Source organism: Canis lupus, chromosome 2 (genome assembly GCF_011100685.1).
Source record: "Canis lupus familiaris isolate Mischka breed German Shepherd chromosome 2, alternate assembly UU_Cfam_GSD_1.0, whole genome shotgun sequence".
In the NCBI taxonomy this organism is placed as follows: Eukaryota; Metazoa; Chordata; class Mammalia; order Carnivora; family Canidae; genus Canis; species Canis lupus.
Window position 1 is genome coordinate 16536144 of NC_049223.1, and position 17390 is coordinate 16553533.

General features: G+C 41.3%; 1 long non-coding RNA gene across 1 annotated transcript; it reads right to left on the minus strand.

Annotated features, from left to right (window-relative positions):
- Window positions 1-12003: 12003 nt before the first annotated feature.
- Window positions 12004-16843, minus strand: LOC111094419. Its single transcript, XR_005355265.1, has 3 exons — window positions 16801-16843; window positions 15677-15815; window positions 12004-14493 (listed from the first exon to the last, which is right to left on the minus strand). It is a non-coding gene; the product is annotated as an uncharacterized LOC111094419 (long non-coding RNA).
- Window positions 16844-17390: the final 547 nt, after the last annotated feature.

Sequence of the window (17390 nt, forward strand, 5' to 3'; positions counted from 1 at the left end):
CAGTCCTTTTGCCTTGTGACTTTGTAATTCTTGCCTCTGGTGCAATGTTCTTCTTCCCTTGACTTTGGGCTTCACTAGTGACTTGCTTTGTCCAAAAGGATATTAGCAACATGATGCAGAATTGTGCCCTTTTGAGCCTCTGTCATGAGAAGAACATGCCCTGGGGGGGCTCAACAATCCCAAGAAAACGAGAAGCACTTAGCATATGCTTGAACATGATGAAATCATCAGGGCTGCCCCAGTCAGCCTGCAGCTTGAAGCCAACATGCCCCAGCCGACCAGCAGACATGTGGTTCCAAATCCAAGTTTATTTTTTTTATGCCACTGTGTTTTGGGATGGTGTGTTATGCAGTAGTTTGTGGCACAAGCTGACTGATATGAGTCCCAATGGAAAGTAGAACAGATTATAAATGACAAGTGGAAGCCTGACATTTGGTGTGTAATAGAGGAATTTTTTTTATAGCTGCAAAATTTGGGTATTGTTTTTTATCAGTGTGACATCATTGGTCCTCATTGATATTCAGCTGGCATCCCAGAGTCCCTCGACAACTGAGACACCAAATGTAAATGAACAGAAGGAAATTTGATGTTTAAATTTGTTTCCATTTCTACTACAGAAATTTTCATACCTGAAAGCATATTAATGATCCCTGCTATGACCCTCACCCAACGTCAGCTATTATCAGCCTCTTAGAAAATTTGCTGCTCTCCGCTGTTTTCTTGAAAAATCAGATATTTTAAATCCCAGATCCCCCAGAATATACCTGTGGAAAGTTCTTGGAGTCAATTAAAGTAGATTCTGTCTTTCAGTGAGAATATCTTGGGGGGCTTACAGGCTCAATTTTTTAAAATTTTTATTTATTTATGATAGTCACAGAGAGAGAGAGAGACAGAGAGAGACAGAGACACAGGCAGAGGGAGAAGCAGGCTCCATGCACCGGGAGCCCGACGTGGGATTCGATCCTGGGTCTCCAGGATCATACCCTGGGCCAAAGGCAGGCGCCAAACCGCTGTGCCACCCAGGGATCCCTACAGGCTCAATTTTTAAACCTTAACTTTCTAACCATTTCGAGTGCACCTGCCAGCCTGCCTTATCAGCAGAGAGGGTTGCCTATGGGTAGGTCCTTACATTATAGCAAATGTACAAATCACTGGGAAGACTGAAATCCAGATTTCTGGGTCCCATTCCAGACCTACTGAATTGGAATCTTGGTGGAATCTGCATTTTTAATAAGCTCCTGGGTGATTTGGAGCAACTTGTCCACAGACCACACTCCGAGAAGCCCTGGCTGAGGGACACCCAGGTTTAGAGCAACTATCTGAAGCCTAAAGTCTGCTTTACTTGAATTCATATTTCCTTTCAGTCTGTAAGTAGGGGCAGATTTAAACACACACACACCTACATCTCTAAAGTTTCTACCAGCCTAGAAATAATGTAATATCTAAAATTTCCAATTTCCTTTGGTCCTGTGCACCTCTACTAATTTGGACTGCTGTTCCACTGGGCTGATTTTAAAGGTTTAGGCTCTAAAAAATAAAAAAAAATAAAAAATAAAGGTTTAGGCTCTGGGGGAATTTCTATCAACACAAACTGAGACTAGCAGGCCAAAGCCCCCCTCCCCCCAACAAAGTTACTCAGGCTATGCAGGTGGCAGTATTAGGCGTTGAACATAGAGTCAAGCATTACTTGAATTTCTAAACCAGTTCTTCCCAGGAGAAATGTCACATAGGCTACGGGTACTGCAGAAGTTATCTTCAAGAGCAAAAAGGAATAAGAATGAACATAATGAGGAGCGCAGTCAAAGGACAGTAAATGCAGAGGCCCGCCCCCTCCGTGTGCTACATCAAGGCTACTGGTGCAATGTGGGTTTCATTAATGGCTCAAAGACAATATTTCACAGAGTTATAAGTTCAAGATGTTATTGAAAAACTCATATTGTATTTTTTATCCCCACCTACCCTCTTCCCCAGGGTTTTCTGAAATCATTTTTTTTTTTAACTTTTTAATGTGGTTCCACCCAAGGGGTCATATTTCTAAGGGTCTGGGGCAACGCACACTGGGCCAGTGAAGCCCAAAACGGTTTGGTAGAAGGATGATGCGATTTCCTCTGCCTCTCAGGGGCAGAGGGGAGAAAGCTGTGAACCTGTTAAGCACATAAGCAGGATCGTGTGGGTGGCCCCAGAGAGGGACACCTGTTTTGTTACTAAATGCAAAATCACAAACACAATTTTTCCGTAACACTATCTTAACTGAAGCTCAGCCAGCACTGCAAAGCCTAGAGAATTTCTAGAGAAATTTAGAGCAAGATCTCACAGGATCTTAAAGGCATAATATTGGTAAAAGGCCACGCATTAAGAGAAAAAAATCTATGACCTTCTTTTTCACAGATGCAGACTATTCCATGATATGGCTACTATGGCTACACTCATTTTTGGGAGACACTCAGAATGTTTCCATTTTTTTTCTATTATAAACAATGCTGCAATAGATGAATATATGTGAATATATATTAAAATAAGGATTTGATTTCTGGATGGATGGATTTCTTATTTCCAATAGATTTCTTATTTCCAATAGGATTTGATTTCTGGAAGGATGGATTTCTTATTTCCAATAGAAGTAGATACAAATGGCCATTTCCCCCACTTCTGTGAGCACAGGTTCTTTCCTCCGCCCCCCTACCCAACTCTATGGGTGTAAGATGATCTTACTATTTCTGTTTGCACTTCAGTGTTTCAGGTTGAGCATATCTGTAGATGTTTATTGGTCACATCTGAGCCTTTCCTTTCCTGTGAATGCCTGTTCACACCCTTTGTCATCTTGGGTTCCATTTCTTATGAATTTGTAGAAGCTGAATTACATTAACACTTGGTATTTCACATGTGTTAATAATGCTTTTTCCCAGACTTGTTTGTCTTTTAACTTTGTTCTTCATCTTGTCATTTGACGTACAGAGATTTTTAATTTTTAGGTAGTCAACTCTCTGTGGAGTCTGGGTTTCCTAAAAGCTGATGCCACCCAAGGTGATAAACCCTGCATCGTAAATTTTCTTTAACACTTCTATAGTTAAAAAGATCAAGAACTTTAATTCATCCATTTGAAATGCATTTTTGTGTGACGTTCGGGTCTCAGTTTTCTCTTCCAATATATAAAGACAGTCATGACAATGCCATCTGTAAAATATCAGCTTCTCCTCTGATGAATTGAAATGCCATGTGGTCATATAGTACAGTGCCACAGATCTATTTCTAAATTCTCTATTTTTTTTACCACTATGCCTCTGCTACGCTGTTTTGTTTACAATACTTTTATAGTAAATTTTATATTCTCTATTTTTTCTAAAAATTTTTGAGCAACTCCTACATATCTATTTTTATATAAAAACTTTTAAATGCATTGTCTTTAAAAGGCAAACCAGTGCCTGGGTGACTCACTCAGTTAAGCCCCTGACTCTTGATTTTGGCTAAGGTCATGATCTCAGGGTCATGAGATCGAGCCCCACATCAGGCTCCACAATGGGCCTGGAGCCTGCTTAAGATCCACTCTCCCTGCCTCCCTCTGCCCCTCCATCCATTCCTGCTCATGCACTCTCCCTCTCTCAAAATATTTAATAATAATAATTTAAATAAATAAAAACTACCCAATGTAATTTTGGTTACATCTTATATGATTAAGACTCCCCATCCAGAAACATAGTAGGTCTATCCATCTATTCAGGTCTTATCTAATGCCCTTTAATATTATTTCATAATTGTCTTCATTTGAGCTCTTAGTCCACAGTTAGAACTGTGTTGCTACTATGAATGGAATTTTGCCACGCAAGCAATGCTCATTATTCACAGATGCTGTATTTGCAAATTCACTTACTGGCCGAAACATATTTGTAACCCCAAATTGATAGTCTCTGTGCTTTCACTGCCGTTAGAGCACCTGGGCAGAGTGACAAACATGTGTGGGTCACCAGATGTGCCTGTCCCCAGCTGAAGCTGAGCAAGGCAATGCTCTGCCTTTTCATTTCAATTTTCATACTGTAAACAAGTTTCCTGTTCATGGCATATTTAGGGCTATGTTTTTTGCATTTTTGTGCTTTTCGTTGGTGATTTCAGTGTTAAAATGGTCCATAACCATAGTACTGGAGTATTATCCAGTGTGCCTATGGGTAAAAAGACTGTGATGTGCCTTTGGGAGAAAATATGTGTCTTAGGAAATCTTCACTGAGGCATGATGTATACACATGAGTTGGCCATGTGTTAATGTTAATAAATAACAATATATAATAAACAAGGTGTCTCTAAACAGAAACATATATAAAACAAGGTTATGCATTAATTGATTGATGAAAATATTATGTCCAGAGGCTGGCAGGAACCTAAATATGTATTTTCCCTAGGAGTGATGGGTCAGTATTCACTAATTCAGTGTCTGTGGCAATTGTGTAGCATGTAACTCCCATGAATACCAAGAATCGGCTGTACAATAGTCCCCCCACCCTTATTCATGGTTTCACTGTCCTCAGTTTCAGTAACCGATGGTCAAGCATGATCCAGAAGCAGATACCTTCATGCTGATGTATTGTCAGAAGATTGACAGTAGCCTAATGCTACATAACTCCCTTCACTTCCTCTCATCACCTAGACATTTTATTATCTTACATCATCACAAGTAGAAGGGTGACTGAGTATTGTAGAATAAAGATATTTTGAGAAAAACCACAATCACATAACTTTTATTACAGTACATTGTTATAATTGCTCTATTTTATTATTATTATTGTTCATCTCTGATTTGCCTAACTTATAAATTAAACTTTATCATAGGTGTATATATAGGAAAAAACATAGTACACATGAGATTAAGTACTATCCATAGTTTCAGGTGTCCACTGGAGATCTCAGCACGTAATCCCCTGGATAAGGAGGACTACCGTATATTTTTATCTGCTATCTTTATAGAAGATTTTGATATTAAGATTATGCTAGCTTCATAAAATTAATTAGCAAGCTTTGCATCCTTTAATATAGTCTGGAATAGTATAAATACATTAATTTCTTCTTTGGGCCAATCTGTAATCAAGGCTACACACTCCCTACTTTACAACCTAATTACATCCAGTCATATTGTCAGAGATTTTTCATGATATTGAGATAATCCAATAACTGTTTATATCAAATAATATGTTATTTAAATTAAGAATAAAATTCCAATAATGTAAAGTTGCTTCACATTTAAATGTAAACTTCTTCTCATCATGAATTTTATCTTGAGAAATTAAAATTTGAAGATTAAATCCTAAGGAGATAAAAATCCAGTTCCTCAAAAAGTTAAAAATAGAACTACTCCATAATCTGGCAGTTGCACTACTAGGAATTTACCCAAAAGATACAAAAATACAGATTCGAAGGGGCACATGCACCTCAATGTTTATAGCAGCAATGTGCACAGTAGCCAAACTATGAGAAGAGCCCAAATGCCCATCAACTCATGAATGGATAAAAAGGATGTGGTATATATATGCAATAGAATATTACTCAGCCATCAAAAAAATTAAATCTTGGGGACACCTGGGTGGCTCAGTTGGTTAAGCATCTGCCTTCAGCTCAGGTCATGATTCTAGGGTGCTGGGATCCAGTCCCCCATCAGGCTGCCTGCTTAGCGGGGGAGTCTGCTTCTCCTTCTTCCTCTGCCTATAGCTCCTCCTGCTTGTGCTCTTTCGCATGTGCACACACTCTCTTTCTCTTTATCTCTCAAATAAATAAATACGATCTTTTTAAAAAAGAATAAAATCTTAAAAAAAAATAAAATCTTGCCATTTGCAGCAATATGGATAGAGCTAGAGAGTATTATGCTAAGTGAAATAAGTCAGTTCGAGAAAGACAAATACCATATGATCTCACTCATATGTGGAATTTAAGAAAGAAAACAGATGAACATATGGGAAGGGGGTGGAAAGGAGAGAGGGAAACAAACCATAAGGGACTCTTAATGATAGAGAACAAACAGGGTTGATGGAGGGAAGGGGGTGGGGAATGGGCTAGGCGGGGGATGGGCATTAAAGAGGGCACTTGTGATGAGCACTGGATGTTGTATGTAAGTGATGATCACTGAATTCTACTCAAGAAACCAGTATTGCATTAACATGTTAAGTAACCAAAATCTAAATTAAGAAATAAATATCTAAAAATTTAAAAAAGATACAGAACTGTTCCAGCAACACAATAAATAAATAAATGAATAGATAGATAAGATCAAAATCCAAAATTTTTAAGCCACAGTCCAAACGATGTACTATCCAAAAACTTCTGCCCTGGTAAGTTAAAATCCCAAAGAAGTTGAGGTTTAATATCCCTCCTCCTCTGTCATGTCTGATTTTGCTCAGTGTCTCTAGACATCCCTCAATGCTTGGGTGGAGTGAGTGTTGCTCAGCGGCAGGAGACGGGGATGATCTCTGGAAAGGTGTAATTCATTCTGGACCAGAGAAGTTGAACTAGTCTCTCAAACAGCCTACCTTTAACAAGTCCAATGTGTTCAAAGAAAGCTAAGAGTATCATAACATTGGCTTTACAGCTACCAAATTTAGGAACCAAGACAATTTGCAGACCTACGTGCAATTATCCCAGATAAAATTATGTTCTCAGAACCCAGTGCTTACTGTTGCCAAAGCACAAAGAAAAAACTCATTAGTGTCTGAAGGAGAGAATGGAGAAAATCTTGATTCAATTCACCAAGAACTGGTTAGTCTACGTCAGTTGTCCAAAGTCCACAACTTGGGAATTTAACTCCATTGCAAGAAATCCTCCACCAAGAGGTTAAATTTGGCACCATGCATTGTACACAGGGGAGAAAGCTGTAGGTACTGTACATGTACTGAATCCCCCTTCAGAAAGTGGCATTCCTGAAATTGCTATGTCCTTTTTTAAAAGATGTTATTTATTTGAGAGAGGGAATAAGTGGAGGGGAGAAGCAGAGGGAGAAAGAGAAGCAGATTCCCTGCTCACAGGGAGCCGGGCTTGAGGCTCGATCTCAAGACCCTGGTACCATGACCTGAGCTGAAGGCAGACGCTTAACCAACTGAGCCCCCCACTCCAGGTGCCCTGAAAATGCTATATTCTTGCTAATATTTCTGCAGTGATACAGTACCAGACACTAAGTCTTATTTGAGGAGACTTTGTTTCCCATTTGTCATATTTAATCACTAAATTACGAAGTTTTCCTTTAGGTCTGGTGTTTCTAGCAACTCGATGCCTCAGGGAGTATGGCTCTGACCAGGGACACACAAAGGTTTCTTGTGTGAACCAGCATTTTCAATGCTATGTACGCTGGCTTCTCTATGAAGCCTGTGATGCCTTCCAGAGATGCATTCTCTTTCATTCCCCAAGTCTACTTCTGCTGGACGATCAAAGCTGCTCTCACTAATTGTGAAACTTGGGCTCCTAGAGCCCTAGTGAAAACCATTCTTCTACCACACGCTGCTCCATATTACAATATGCTGTACAATTTGGACCCCGGACACCAAGAGCTATCTAGTAGAGGGTCACCAGATAAAACTCAGCCCAGAGCTCCAGCTCAGCAGGGTGTGCTTGGTGCTTAGTCAAAAGGGAAAGGAGAATGGGGGTGGAGCACATCCCACGGCACATCCTCCAAGGGCAGCCCTGCAGCTGGGCAGGGCAGGCTGTGAGGTCACCAAACCAGGTGAAGGGAGGCCCCATGGAGAAACACTCAAGGACATTGGGGTGCAGGCTTCCCAGCTGGAAGATTCTGAAGGCAGGAGGTGTTCTTTGTTCGTCCATCGGGCACTAGAGGACAGAGGCTGTGGGTGGGGACAGTAGTCCAGCGTCTATACTTGCACTGTTTGAGCAGGAGGAGGCAAGTAGGTACGAGTTCCATGGGCTAAGAGATGCTGGGATAGCCAACTGAGCATAAGAGAGCTTCAAAGGGCCCACCACCACCCCACCACCAAGGGGGCTCCCTGTCGGGATAAAGAGACCTTGAAGAAAGATGTGGGAAGCTCTATGACAGGCAAGCAGGAAGTAAGGTGAAGGGGGGGCAGTCAGGAAAGTGCAGTGCAAGTTCCCATTGGGCTTCTCTGAAGGATCCGCTTATATATCCCCCAACGAGTCAGTATTTGGAGGGCCACATGACAGAGGGCAATTTGACGTTGCAGAGAGAACTATAAACTGTGCCATCTATATGAAGAGAACTTTGCTCCTTCCCCCTCTTCCCTTCTTCCCTTTCCTTGTCCCACCGCCACCTAGGAAAGCAGTAGTTAATGGAGAAGTGTGACATCAAGGGGGAGCATTAATGAAAGCACAGATCTGTTGGAGGAGTGACCTCCAAGAATGTGACACCATGTATCCTGGGGCATATAGTCAATAGCATTGTATTAACTTTGTAAGGTGACAGCGGGTAACTTTGTAAGGTGACAGACATTGGGGTGACCATTTCCCAATGTATACAAATGTCAAATCCTGATGCTGTACACATGAAACTAATATAGTATTGCATGTCAATCGTATCTCAGTAAGTTAAAAAAAAAAAAAAAAAAGAATAAATGTTCCCAGATCTGCCCCAGGGATACAGCATTGAGACCAAAATATGGTGTTGAGGCTGTCTGGACCGGATACCTTATTGAACCCAGTTATAGGCTGCACAGAAACTTAAAGATTCTGGCAGGCAGGTGCCGAGATCTATTCCTCACAGCTGCCAAGACAAGCCTCCTAGTGAGTCCCCTGCTGACTCATGTCCAGTGGCTTCCCTCTTTCTTCCTTGCTCCCTGCTCCCCCGCCTTCCGTGTAGAGGAGCCAGTTTCAGGTTACACTCGGAAAGGTCCCAAAGAGATTGCAAACTAACCTGACCCCGTGGCAGATTCCTGAACCACATGTTTCAGGCAGAAGGGGAAGGAGATGAGGAGCCGGAATTGGAGCAGGAGGTGCAGTTTTGTGTTACACTGGACTGGACTTCCAACATCTAAAAATGTGACAGCTCTCATGGCTGACAGTGGATGTGCCAGTCACCAGTTGCCAGCGGTGACCAGGAAAGGGAGAGCAGAAAAGGCTTGTGTTAAAGGCAGCAATAAAGGATGCCTCGGTGGCTCAGTCAGTTGGGCGTCTGCCTTTGGCTCAGGTTGTGCTCCTGAGGTCCTAGGATCGAGTCCTGCATAAGGTTCCCTGCTCGGCGGGGAGTCTGCTTCTCCCTCTCCCTCTGCAGCTCCTCCTGCTTATGTTCCCTGGCTCTCTCACTCACTTTCTGTCAAATAAGTAAGTAAGATCTTTTTCTTTTTCTTTTTTTAAAGTAAAATCTTTAAAAAAGTAATAATAAAGGCAGCAGTGAGAGAAAAACTGCATTTCCTGATTGTACCCTGACTCTGTTCAGCCCACTAAATAAGTCAGTGGCATAGGATATATTGCTCACCTGTTGTTTCTTTTTTCTTTTTTTTCTTTTCTTTTCTTTTCTTTTCTTTTTTGTTCTTTTCTTTTCTAACTTTGTAAGACTGCTCACAATGGAGGATGACCTGCTTTATCATGGCCACGATGTGGTGGGACGGGGATTTGTAATAGAATCTGCAGGTCACAGGCATGACTCCTGAGCCCCTCAGCTCACATCCACAGTCCCCAAAGCCATCAGCAGTGGTTTCTGTACCCTCCATCTCTTCCTAACAGAGGGAACTGAGATTTGTAATCATGATGGACACTGATTTTTCTGCAGTTTGCTTTCAACCAAATGACACAGTCAAGACTTAGGTTCTCTGAGGCAACAGAAACAAATAATTACACATTCCAGTACTGGCCAAAATTTTTTTAATCAACTTATATAATTTCCAAATATCTATAAACAATATTTAAAACTCATGAATAGATTATCCCTGCCTTTTAGCAGAATTTATATAAACTACCTTTTGAGTAATGACATGCTTTGACTCTTAAAACTTCTCTTCCATTTTACTTTTCACAGCAACGTAACACGTTTCACCACCCACCCAAGTAGACACTGTTTTCTCGAGCTGACATATTTGTCCCCTTCAGTGCCAGACCAACACATCTAGATGCATCATTGCTCTCCCACGGAGGTGCTTCCTTCAGCAAATACTGTTTGTATGATTTTTAAGGTCCAGTTGGCCACCAGAGATAAAATAGCAAATGAAACAAAACCCTTGCCTTTATGGAACTTTCATAATAGTGGGGAGTTTGTCAACAATAAATTGATTGATAGATAGATGATAGATAGATAGATAGATGATAGATAGATAGATAGATAGATAGATAGATAGATAGATAGATGGATGATAGATAGATAGATAACAGATAGATTCGATTAGAGAGAGAGAGAGAGAGAGTTTATAGATACATTTGTTATAAGGAACTGATTCACATAATTATGGAAGTCGGCACGTCCAAAATCTGTGGAGCCAATGTTCCAGTTTGAATCTGAAGACTGGTAGGCTGCCCTAGAACAAGGGAAAGCCAGTGTTGCAGTTTGAAGGCAGGAGAAGGTTGGGGAAGGTTCAGCCTTATTTAGGCCTTCACCTGATTGGAGGGGGCCCACCCACATTATGAAGAGCAATCTTCTTTACTTATCTACCAATTTAAACCTTAGTCTCATCCAAAAATATCCTCCCAGAGACACCCACAATCATGTTTGACCAAATATCTGGGCACCTCATGGCTCAGTCAGATTGGCACAAATAATTAACCATCACAAGAAATTTTTTTTTTTAATGAAGTAACTTTTTTTTTTTAATTTTTTATTTATTTATGATAGTCACACAGAGAGAGAGAGAGAGAGGCAGAGACACAGGCAGAAGGAGAAGCAGGCTCCATGCACCGGGAGCCCGACGTGGGATTCGATCCCGGGTCTCCAGGATCGCGCCCTGGGCCAAAGGCAGGCGCTAAACCGCTGTGCCACCCAGGGATCCCTCACAAGAGATTTTTAAAAACAAGTTGAAAAATAAATATTTCATGACTGTTGGCTACAGAGAAAATAAGCCTGATGGTCTCATGACGTGGCAATATGAGAAAAAAAAGGATCAGAGGAGGGAAGAGGTTGAGATAGGCATGTGTTTAAGTTACAATAGTGTCCCAAACGTTAAATACATCAGTATTCAAATGCCATCTTGTGGCTGATTATTTACATTAGGTTTCATTCATCCTGTGCCATTCATCTCACATCTGTTAAGATGTGTTAAAATATTCTTTTAGAGTCAACAGAGTTGCCTTCTTAAGGCTCCATAGTTTTATGCCTCTATTTCCTTGTATTATTAGTAGCAATTTCATGCCTGCTGGGTTCAGGGTACTGGCAGCCGTGCTAGCTTGACTCCAAGTTCAAATGCCTTCTTTGATTGTAATGGATTTAATTCAAGGACGCCATAAAATAAAATATTCATGCCCAGTGTGCATAAGGATGTCATAACAAAAATATTTACACATTTAGACCAACATACAGAATCACTTTACAACGTACCCTATGTTTAGTGCAACAATAACATCATTACATAGAATAAACAGGCCTGAATCATTTCCCAAATTCTAGGCCACCATAAATAGTAGTCTGCATTCTTGGCTCACTGTTGTAATCTTTGCTTGGTAACTTTATGCAGTCTACTAAAAGACATATCATAAAAAAGGGCCCATAACCCATGATTTATTTATAAGACATACTGTCATTATTGCATGGGTCAGATTTTTATATTCTTTTCACAAACCACCCCCACCCCTGCCTCGTGACATCTGCAATGTTGAGAAGGCACACTGAAGTCAAGAGAATTCATTGCTGACTTTCTCTTTAATATATAAATGTATCGAGTCCACACATTTTACACCTTCAACTTACACAATGTTGTCAACTACATCTCATTAAAAATAAATTAAAAATATTCTGCAAGGGATCCCTGGGTGGCTCAAGGGGTTTAGCTCCTGCCTGCGGCCCAGAGAGTGGTCCTGGAGTCCCGGGATGGAGTCCCACATCGGGCTCCCTGCATGGACCCTGCTTCTCCCTCTGCCTGGGTCCCTGCCTCTGTGTGTGTGTATGTGTGTGTCTCTCATGAATAAATAAATAAAATCTTTAAAAATAATGTTCTGCAAACAACAAAAAAGCGTATTAAATAATGAAGTCACACCGAAGGATATTTACAACGTGTATAATAGGTACAACTACCACCATATGAGTACTGATGTAGGAGTTTCTTATCGCTCTGTAACGCATTACCACGAACCCAGCTGCTTAAGACACCTGTTCATTAGCTCAGGGCTCTGTGTGCCGGAAGTCCAGAGCGGTGGGAGGGCTTTCTGCTGAGGTTTTATCACAAGGGAGAAGTCAAGATGATGGCCAGCTTGGGGCGCCTGGGTGGGTCCGATGGTCAAGCATCTGCCTTCAGTTCAGGTCATGACTTCAGGGTCCTGGGATCGAGCCCCACATCCCACAGCGGGGAGTGTGCTTCTCCCTCTCCCTCTGCCCTTCCCCTGCTCATGCGCTCACTCTCTCTCTCTCTCTCTCTCTCTCTAATAAATAAAATCTTGAAAAAAAATGATGGCCAGCTTGAATTCTCATTGGAAGTTCTAGGGAAGAATCGGCGTCCAAGCTGGTCTTGCTGGCAGAATTCAGTTCCTGGCAGTTGAAGGATTTAAGTCCTCAGTTTTTGACAGACCTTCAAGCCAGCAAGGGCATGCCAGTCAAATCCTTCCTGTGCTTTGAATCTCTGGCTTCCTATTCTGCAACTAGCGGGAGAAAAGTCTGTTGTTTTTTTTTTCTTTTTAAATATTTTATTCATTTATTCATGAGAAACACACAGAGAGGCAGAGACACAGGCAGAGGGAGAAGTGGGTTCCCTGCGGGGAGCCTGATGCGGGACTCGACCCCGGGAGCCGGGGATCACGACCTGAGCTGAACAGACACGCTCAACAACTCAGCCACGCAGGTGCCCGGAAAAGTCTGCTTTTAAAGAGTATTGTGATCAGGTTAGACATACGCAGTCTCCCTTTGGATTAACTGAAAATGAACTGATAAATTGCCTTGATTACATCTATAAAAATCTCTTTTGCGATATTAAGTGACATAGTTGCACTAGGGGACAGAGATCATTGGGTCCACCTTAGAATTCTTCTTACTGAACCCTGTGGCCTGTCCCCAGGTAAAGAGAAACATGATTAATCCTCTGATCTCATCCTCTTCCTGCAATCCCAAATTCTGGGCCTGGGCCCCCTTGCTTTTCTTTACCCCTTCCCACACTGTCATGCAATGGGAGCAGTATATTATTCTATTGTACATAATTTCAAACTAGTTATGATGAAATAAAATGAAAATTGACCTTTTGAGATTTGCTTTTATATTTCTGCATGCACGTGCACGTGTAGATTATAAATATTTATTGCTGGATTTAAGAATAGATCACAATTGTTTTAACCTATTTTTTTGTAGGTGAACTTTTGTTTCCAACCATTTTTTAAAGACACAGGTTCTATGCTGTTTTGGTTCACATGTGCCAGGTTCTTTTGAGGGTAGAAACCTAAGAGTGTAATTACGAAGTTATGGGGTAGCCACATCTTTAGCTTTACTGAAGGATGCAAAAATGTTTCCTCCAGTTTTAGTTTTGATTTCTCACTTCATAGCATTGTGATCAGAAAACATGATTCATGTGATATTAATTCTTAAATTCCTGTATGTGTTTTTTCTTTATAGCCTACCAATATAGTCAGGTTTTTATGTTTTACGTGTGATTTAAAACCATGTTCTATGTTCTATCCATTGGATGAACATCATTTATTGTGCTATTCAAATCTTCTGGGTCCCTAGTAATTTGGGAATTATTTGATCTAGCCTCAGAACCCAAATTCCCTGAGCTCAGGGATTTTTGCCTATTGTGTTCATTGTTGTATTCTCAGTGCTGGTAGAGTAGCTGCTTGATAAATATTTGTTGCAGGAATGACTCAATTACTGAGGAATGAGTGCCACAACCTTCACTCTCATGTTGGATTAACTTCTTACTTTTTGGTATATGGTTCACATATTTGAGGTGATCGTATGAAGTGCAAAAAGGCACAAAGAGGTTTCTATTTTCCTAATTGTTCTTGTCTCATTAGGCAGGAACTCTCTTTATCACTAGTAACCCATCTTGCCTTAACATATTTTGTATCTGGCACAAACATATCAACACCATTCCTTTTTTGGTCAGTATATATTTTTCTCACAGATTAATGTTGTGATCCATGGGACCATGCAGCCATCTCAAGTGTACAGGAGAAGTATGGGTCTCATGGGCAAAACCAACACAGCAGCTCTGGCAACTTCATTTCTGTGATGTTAGTGTTTGTTACTGAAGTATAGTTGACATACGATAGTTTTAGGCATTGATGTTTTTGTTCTCATTTGTCTGGTTTCTTGTAACCACATTCCTGGCAGCAGAATAGCATCCTCGTGGTATACGATGATGGCCTACCAAGGACTGTGGCTTCAGCTTGTTTCTCTGCAATGGTGTTAACCAGCCATATCGCCAAGAACTTTAACTATTAAAACAAAACAAAACCCCCCTTAGTGAGCATCAGTTGTCTGCTTGGGGAGGGTAGTCATAGCTTTCCTCCTTATCTTACCCTCACTACTATTGGCCCAAAGCCATGAAAATAACCTCAAGTAAATTTGACTATTTCTTCTCTGGCCTATTTTTTTTTTTTTTTTAATCTTAACAACTTAACCCCTGAGGATTAGGGACATCCCCAAGTTATACAGAGCCTGCATCCTTTGAAGAAGCCACCATATAATTGGAGAATAGTAGGGTAAGAGCCATTTAATTCCCTGCCATCAGCACCATTTATAGATTCTTAACTTCTCCATGATCTACAGCAGGGAGATGGGACCACAATGTGTCAGGCACCCCAGTGCTTTCAGAACTGGCCCTTACAGCGTTGTCCGCACCGCACCACCAGAAGGTCCTTTTCTTGCTTCCAAAAATGCTGCACTGCTCTCCCAGAAAAGGGAGAGACTCACGACTCCATGTTTTCCTTCACCGGGTCCAAACTGTAATGTTTGCAGCAGGAATTCCATGATGTTTATATCAGGTGGTTGGCATTTCCCCAAATTCAGGACATGTCTTATTTTTTATTTTATATTATTTCTTTAGATTTATCTTGAGAGTGGTTTTGGGGTCAAGGACAGAAATCAGTAATATATAAGTTTGTTCTTATATAGTCATGTCCCTTGGTATCTAAATTTTCTGGGCTTTCCTAAAATGACCTCACATTGTTTAATTTAAAAATACATTTCACCTAAATTTATTTTAAAATAAATGTCATTAAATTTCATCCCAGTACCTTCCAATCAATCAATTCTTGCAACAAACATTTGAGCTTATATTCTAGGAGAACAAGAGCTAAATTGGAATTATCTGTTTAAACAAGCCTCTTTTGCTCCTTTTACTATTAGGATGACAATTATATAGCCAACCAGGATGCACTTCTGCTCAGGAGAATACAGGTGAAAATGATACCATTAATAAGTTTAATTCTACTCTAAGGCCTTCTCTTTGAGTCTTCTCAATCGAAAGCTATTAGAAACAGAATAAAAGCATCAGCATTTAGATTAACAGCTGGATTTTGTTTAAAATATTTCCCTAATTATAATCTATTTAATTTTTTTGCAGTTTAAGGGGTTTTCGTTGTTATTGTTATTGGTTTCCAGAGAAAAATCCCTTACTTGTGTTTCTTATATGACAATCTTGTGTTTCTGGGTTGCAGAGCTGAAAAATTTCGTGGCAGTTGTTCTGAAAAGCTCATCTTCTTACTTTGCTCTTCTAAATTTTGCACTCCAGCAATAGTTCCTTTTAGGATTATGTCTTCCAAAAAGAAAAAGCCAAATCTCACTAAATTGTACAGAAATAGAAGTTGCCAAAAAGTGCAAGAAACTCAGTGAAACTTGAGGGAAAGTTTCAAAATACAAGGTAAGTAAATACTCACAGGGTTTTTACTTTCTCTTAAAACTTAGAAAGACCTGAGCATTGTGAGAGCTACATAAACCCAAGATGCTGGGTTCCACTTTATGAGAAACTGGAGACAGAACCCATCTATACCTCATAGCAGCAACAATCAGGAGCCACAGTGGAGCTTTATCATTTTAGTAGAGACCAATTTTGATTTTAGATTTGTGAGACTTGCGAGACTTAACCTTGATAATTCCAAGCAGATAGTGTCAGAACTGGATTATAGGACTCCCCACAGCAATCACAGAATTGCCTGATGTGGGAATATCACGCTCACATCTTATAAGTCACAGAAGTGTTCAGTGTGAGTAGAGTTGAGAGGAGACATGGGGGAGGGGGTTCCCCACACAAAGGGCGAGGACAAGGTTGATAAATATTTAAAAGTAGATGAAAACAGCAGAAATTAACAAACTAGAAAGCAAATACACATACACATACAAACATACACAAAATGAAAAAAAGCAAAACTTATGGTTGTTGCAGCCCTACGAAACAGTGGAAACAATTTCAATACTTATCAATAAGAGAAGAGGCAGATAAAATGTGGCATGTTAATACAGGGGGACAGAATGACATCATTTAAATGAAGACATTGGAGACACGTGTATCTTCATCCATAAATCTCAAAAGTGATGTTGAGGGACAAAACCAAGTTCCAAAATGATAAGTGTGCTATAATACCACTTATATGAAGTTTCAAACACATCAAACAAAAATGTGTACTTTAGGACTCCACAGAAACTTGGTAAGAAGTATAAGGCTGAATGAGAAAGATATTTGGGGGGGGGGGCAGGATGGTGGAAGAGCAGGGACCCCAAGTCACCTGTCCCCAACAACTTACCTAGATAACTTTCAAATCATCCTGAAAACCTACGAATTTGGCCTGAAATTTAAAGAGAGAAGAGCTGGAATGATACAGTGAGAAGAGTTCACGCTTCTATTAAGGTAGGAAGACGGAAAAAAATAAAGAAATAAAAAGGCATCCAAGGGGGAGAGGCCCCGCGAGGAGCTGGGCTAAGGCCAGAGCGAGCCCCCAGGACAGGAAAGCCCTGCCCCGGAGAAGCAGGAGCTGCACCAATCTTCCCGGAGGAAAAGGCGCTCGCAGGGAGTTGGGGTGGGATCCCAGGAGGGGCAGGGGTGCCCTCAGGCTCCCAGGGACACTTACAGAGCACCTGCACCCCGGGGACAGCAGGCCACACCCCGCAGCCGAGCTCCCTAAAGGGCTGCAGCGCGCACGGCTGGACCCGGGAGCAGCTCCGGCGGCTGGGCACAGAGGGGGCTGCACCGCCCGGGAGTGATTCCAGCGGTGCAGGCCCCGGAGCCCAGGGCACTGGGGGACACAGCCCAGGATCCGGTGCTCCCCCCGGGGACAGGCGGAGGCCAGGAGGACACAGGGCAGCAAGGGCGCTCCTGCCACGGGGGGCCCGAGCT